Source organism: Nicotiana tabacum, chromosome 17 (genome assembly GCF_000715075.1).
Source record: "Nicotiana tabacum cultivar K326 chromosome 17, ASM71507v2, whole genome shotgun sequence".
Classification (NCBI taxonomy): Eukaryota; Viridiplantae; Streptophyta; class Magnoliopsida; order Solanales; family Solanaceae; genus Nicotiana; species Nicotiana tabacum.
The window spans coordinates 68,730,609-68,737,223 of NC_134096.1; the positions used below are offsets into that span (position 1 = coordinate 68,730,609).

Genomic DNA, 6,615 nt, shown 5'->3' on the forward strand with positions numbered 1-6,615 from the left:
GTCCAGAAGACCTCTTTCTCTTCTTACTTTTTGGAGCAGTCTCCTCAACGATATTAGCTCCCATGATTGTTGAATTTCCACGATATTTCTTCTCGCCTGTTTTGTTGTCTTCCTCAATCTTGAGAAGAATCACAAGATCTTCCAACTTCATTTCTTTGTGCTTGTGCTTAAGATAGTTCTTGAAATCTCTCCACGAAGGAGGCAATTTTTCAATCATTCCAACCACTTGAAATTCTTCATTTACGACCATACCTTCAGCAATATGGTCATGAAAAATAAGTTTAAGCTCCTGAACTTGGGTTCCAACAGTTTTATTATCTATCATTTTATAGTCTAGAAACTTGGCAACCACGAACTTCTTCAAGCATGTATCTTCAGTCTTGTACTTCTTCTCAAGTGCGTCCCATAATACTTTCGAAGTATTCATCGCACTGTACACATTGTACAAGTCATCCTCTAAAGCGCTTAAGATATAGCCTTTGCAAAGAAAATCAGCCTGCTTCCACGCCTCGACAATCATGAATTTCTCGTTGTCCGGCATGTCCGCAGCAGGCACTGGAGGTTCTTCACTAGTGAATTTCTGCATACCAAGTGTGGTAAGCCAGAATAACACCCTTTGCTGCCATCCTTTGAAGCTGGCTCCGAAAAATTTCCTCGGTTTCTCTGCCGGTGGAACAGCAGTCCAGCTTGACGAGGCTATCGTCGTTGCCGCAACAGTCGCAGAAGAATTTTCGTTATCAATTGCCATTTCTCATTATAAACAATAGAAGAGTTTAATTAATGGCAAAACCAGAACAGTAAACAATACTGTTATTAACAAAAAACAGTATGTATAATAAATAAAATCGAAGTTTTTTATATACTGTTTCACAGAAAACGATGAAGTTTTTATATTTTTCAAATCGTTTTATGAATTTCAATACTCTAATGAAGTTTTTATATCTTCAAATCAAAATAGTAAAATTCAGAAGGAGTAGAAAACCACACAAATTCTGTTTTATTTATATATTTCAGAAAGTTTAATGGTTTATTTATTTATTACAGCAATACAGATTTATAACAATTCAATGTATAATTGCAGATTCAGTGGATGTTTGTTGAGTGGCAGAACAGAAATAAATCTTTTACATAGTTTCAGTGTCTATTATACTTCCGGAACAACGTCACCGTCCAAATATATTGTGTACAATCACAAAGGCGCGTATCTCAGTACTATTAGTATGTTTCTGGTTTATGGAATGCGTTCGATGCCTACATATCTTTGCAGCCTCGCTTTGCCCTTGAGGTTGATTATTAACACAAAATGCAGCATTTAGCTTTGAACGCTAACTTTTCGAGGTCATTTTTGGCTAACATCCTGTTTTCGACTCTACAAATATTAGTTTTGTCATGTAAAGTATATTAGAAAGATTAGCATTATGTATGGTTAAACTATTTTGGATTTTGATTTTGGTTAAAATAATCTGGTCATTTGTAAATCTTTTATTGCATTAGGAATTTCTGGAGAATCCCCACGCCTCCCACTTCCCTGAAGAGAGGCATAGATCACCTTTTGCTGAGACTAAGGGCGTTGATCATGCTACTGACTATGGAAAACAAGAACGCCAAGGACTGCAGGGGCATGAAAATATTGGAGCACCAACAAGTCTGGAGAATCCTTACGCTTCCCGCTTCCGTGAAGAGATGCATAGGCCACATGCTGCTGCTGATACACATGAGACTAAGGACATTGATTATGTTACTACCCATGGGAAATTAGAAGATGAAGGACTGTTGGGGCACAAAATTGGAGTACCAAAACGATTCAATTAAACCCCTCACCATATAGCCGTTCGCCACTGCTCCATACCTTTAAATCAAACAAAAATGTCTAGAAGATTGGCACATAAATGTACAACGTACTCTAAACTAACTGCCCAATAGCCAAAGAACTCGCAACTTATGAACACAAATTAACAAAACTGGAGAAATATCTAACTTCTAATTACGCTAGAACATTGACGATGAGAGTCCAATACAAGCAGCACACAAAACAAAACTTTAATCAAGAAGATGTTCGGTACATACAATGTTTCCTCATCAAACAAGTTGCATCACTTCTCATGGCTTCTGATCTTCCACTACTTGTGGACTGTTGAACAGGAAGGGGGATCGAAGCAACCTTTCTTAGCGCGCTTTTCATTTCACCATGCATTGGAAACTTAGAGTTGTTAACCTTATTCCGTGTGCCATTCCTAAACAAACTCAACATACAAATCCTTGATTTTAATTAGGACCGCACTTATTAGTGGCCCCATTATAGCTCCCTGAATAGCATACACATCAAGAATAAATATCAAACATAACACCACTTTTATAAGCAAAAAGCATAAACTATAACTTGTGAAAGACTATGCAACAACAGAGAGAAACTTATGGCATGTAGTTCCTTTGATATGCAGTAGTGAAACTTATGGCACATGTTGAGACCAAATATGCACCAGTGGAGACGACGTTTTTATTTCTGTCATTGGTAAAACTTCATAACGATGACGAATTTGTTGGAAAATGACCAATTATAAAATCCATATATCTTCATCCGAAGAATATTTATGCATATCCATTAAGATTATGCATAAACGTTTCAAATGTACTCTAATGGACAAAATATATAGTCGCATACACTACGATTTTTTTTTCCATATTGCCGTCCATATATTTATAGCGTCTACGCAATAAACATATTTAAAAGATAAGTTAAATACAAAAAATACATAAATGTTCCAAAATTATATTTACGGGCAAATTTTACAATCTAAACTGCCTTTACAAGATGGAATCGGAGACGACTTGGGTTTCTCCCATGGCTAAAGCTACTTAACCATGACGATTTGCTAATATTCATAATGGCCTAACTCCTGCTTCGCTTGGCTTCTTTTTTCCATATCATAAATCCATCAGTTGTCTCATAGTAGAGACTTGATTAGTTGTTTGGTTTTATAGTTAAGTTTCCATTGTTGGTTGCTGGTGTTCGCTCAAAGAGTAACAACGCCATCACACAATCTTTATAGGAAAAAAAATAGAAGCAGACATTTACTTTTGGGTAATTTTTAACCGGTTTGTTATTATCTCTGTCATTGGTTTATAAATAATATTTCATGAACTGGTGCAAATATAGATTGTTCATCAACTGGCATAACATGGCCTAATGATAGTTCTTACATAGCCAGAGACTAGCCTTGGGGAAAAAGCACCGAGAATTATCTACACAAGAGGTTTCATCAACTGGATATTGTGGACCCTGCATCGATTGATACATTATCCAACTGGATAAAAGAAAAATATGGCGGTTCAGATATACTGGTAATCCATCTATTTCTTCTTTTGTTTGTCTTGCATTGGCGCGATGCAACTATACTGGTTTTCAATGGCTTACTGCTAGGTGCTAGATATTTTTTGATACTTCATTATTTGATTGTGCTCTTTTGTTACCTTGACAGCAAAAGTATGATTAATTCCGTGATTTTTCATTAATGAGGCCTCCTCAATTTATTGCTCGTACTGTTAATGTCATATCATGGGTGAAAGACTTAATGGCAGAGGGAATGTAAGCGCTTCACAGAGTCACAGTTCCTTTTTTTTTCCTTATTATTCTACTTAGTCTTGCTGCAATAGGTTTATAAAGTAATATTTCACTTCTGCAAAGAAGTTTGTCTTCAGTTCCAGGTCAAGAGGTCCGAGAGACATGTGAAGTAGCTTTCAATCCAATCTAAGAGTTGAAGAATGTAGGAACTGATGACGGTTCCTCAAGAATGTTGTTGTCACCCTTTCTGTCCGTAGTCCAAGCTGTTTCTGTTGATTATTCCTTTGTCGAGCTCCTAAGGAAAGTTTTTTAGTGAATAACAGCCCATGTATGAACGCTGTGCTTATCTTTTTGGATTACAGAACAATGGAGGAGAGCAAGCTATTTCTATAATTATTGAATATTTAGGTTGAAAGAGTGGTATATAAAAGCATGAGTTGGCTTATCTATTGAGTCAATTGCAGACCAAAAAGCTTTAGCTGCACCACCCCAAGACTCTAAAAGATGTCCATGAGCATGAAACGATTAGACATGAAGCAGCCGAAGATCTTTGTTCTATAGCAGATGTTCGGCTTTACTTCGTTTTCTCTTGCAATGGTCTGGAGCTTTAGCATTTGGGTGAGAGATATACTCTTTTTCTACCGAAACTTTCTAAGATTTACTTATTTTGTCATGTACAATTTTGCTATGTTTAGTTAACAGAAACTATAGTTTTACTATGCAGATCTACCTCAACGATATCCTATGTTGTTATAGGACAATTTAAGACTTGTGTGATCCTACTAGGAGGATATTTCTTATTTGGTTCAGATGCGATACTCAATTCTGATACATCCGATGCTTGATAACTTGCGCTTCTTAAAGATTGTGACAACGATACTGAACCTATCGTTTCGCAAAGTTGAGGAGTTATTGTTACCATGCTTGAGTTCGAGAAATCAGGTAAGTTTTTTGGGTTTCTCTCCATGCAGATACCCGGATTGTGAAACTGTACCATGTGACCAGGTTGAGGCTGCATTTAAGATAATTCTATTTTTCAATCAAAGTTATTTTGTTCCTTAAGATGCTTCGGAATTTTCTCACACCTTAATAGTATTACTTCTCATTTCTCCAGCAGAATTGTGGTTACTATACAAAGTTGTACTCCCAATTGATAACTGAGTTGGTGGGAGCATCTATCGTAACTACTATTTACTCATCATGCTCGGGCTTGATATGGTGAGAGTTAACTAACTAATGAGTTACTTGGTTGATCAGATTAATATCTTACAATAAAAAATGACCAATCATCTAAGGTTGCATTTCTTACTAATATTGTCCTCACTAGCTGTTTATAACAAGATATTCGTTTATGACCTGAATGTATGAATATTCAGTGCCTTTATATGTTTATAAAATAATACTATTTGCGCCTTTGTGTCTATCGCATTTTTCAAATAATATTTTTTTATAAAAATTATATTTAATATTTTTCGCGCGAAAACAAATACTAGTATATAATAAGAGAAAAAAATATCATTTTGTGCATAAGTGCCCCCTATTTGCTCACAACCCTCTCTCTTCTAGGGTCTGCCGCCGCTGCCGCTCCGGCGAGCTTGGGTGGCCGGTGGACCACCAGTATCTAAACCACTGTTGTCATCTTTCTCCCTCGCCTCGTCATTACAACCACTGACTTTGGCTTCACCGGAAAATGCTTCCCAGCATCGCTTACGTGACGAATCGCAACTATTGAGGGGTGGATATTTTTAGATTTGGGCGGCCTTACGAAGCACCCTCCTCTTTCCCCACTGTTTCTCCCTCATCTCACACTTAAGGCGCCGGGAACCACGGCCCCTTACTGGAATGAGAACTCTAACAGTCATTAGCTCTCTTGCCTTATTTTGCATTTTACTTTCCAGATCTTCGGGAAAAAAAGAGATTAAGGCTGAAAACGTTTTGCCGGAATTTGGTTCAGATCCAATCGGGAAAACTCCATTACCGGCGACCTCGTTTATCAAGTTCTCTGTAACGTCCTTGCCTTTTTATTTTACAGGCTAAACCGGATCTGAGGTTGTTTGTTTTGCCGGAGTTTATCGGAATCTGGCCAATTTTATAACTTCCGGCAACCCTACTGCCGTAGTACTGTTGACTATTTCTCCGGTGCACGTCACCGTTGAGTAGCGTCCTCATATTTGCGTTGCTCTGTTTTGTTGATTTTCCTAATCGTTTGCTATTGAATTTCTGTCTGTTTTGCGATGGGTTCGAACTTGGCCGGCAATAATACCCCGTTCGCTTCCATTTGATGGTTGTCTCTATTTGAGCTAATGTGAATAATAATTTTCTGCTCTTGGGCTCGTTTGGCTGCATTAGTTTTGTGTATTAGTAATATTTTGTTTGGTATATTTTTTGAACTCATGTATTAGTTATGCAAACATTAGTTATATATCATATTTGTTATTATTCTATGTATAACTAATGCATAAGAAATCATGATATTAACAATGCAATGAGTTTTAATGCATGTATGAACTTGTTAAAGACAAAGTTAACCTTTAAAATTTATGCTTGATTAAAAAATATTATTATATTAATACAAATTTAAAATAATCCAAGAAAGTAATAAATAAAATTATATCCCTAATAAATAAATAAATACTTAACATATTTTTTTATAAATAAATATTAAATTTTATATTACAATATAGGTAGACAATCAAATAATTTTTTAAAATCTTTTTCATATAAAAATATTTCTCAAACGTATGTTTTTTTTTAAAAAAGATAAAGTGATGAATTCGTTATGAGGGTATTTTTTTAAACAAATAATTTTTTTAGAAGTTGTGCAATGCTTTAATAAATCAAACCAAATAATTGATAAGAAATATGTCATCATAACTAATGTCAGCATAACTAATATCAGTATTACTAATACACTCTATTCAGTATACAATCTACCAAACTGGCACTTTAATGGGTATAGGTTGGTTCTTTGAGATTTATCACCTCTTTGAAATTCCCATTTTGGCCCATATGGAATATAGTTCCATTTTTTGAAGCGATAAACTTTGGTTTAA

General features: G+C 35.7%; 1 pseudogene; it reads left to right on the top strand.

Annotated features, from left to right (window-relative positions):
• Positions 1 to 3,512: 3,512 nt before the first annotated feature.
• Positions 3,513 to 4,173, top strand: LOC142171914 (deoxyhypusine hydroxylase-like; annotated as a pseudogene).
• The last annotated feature ends 2,442 nt before the right edge of the window (positions 4,174 to 6,615 follow it).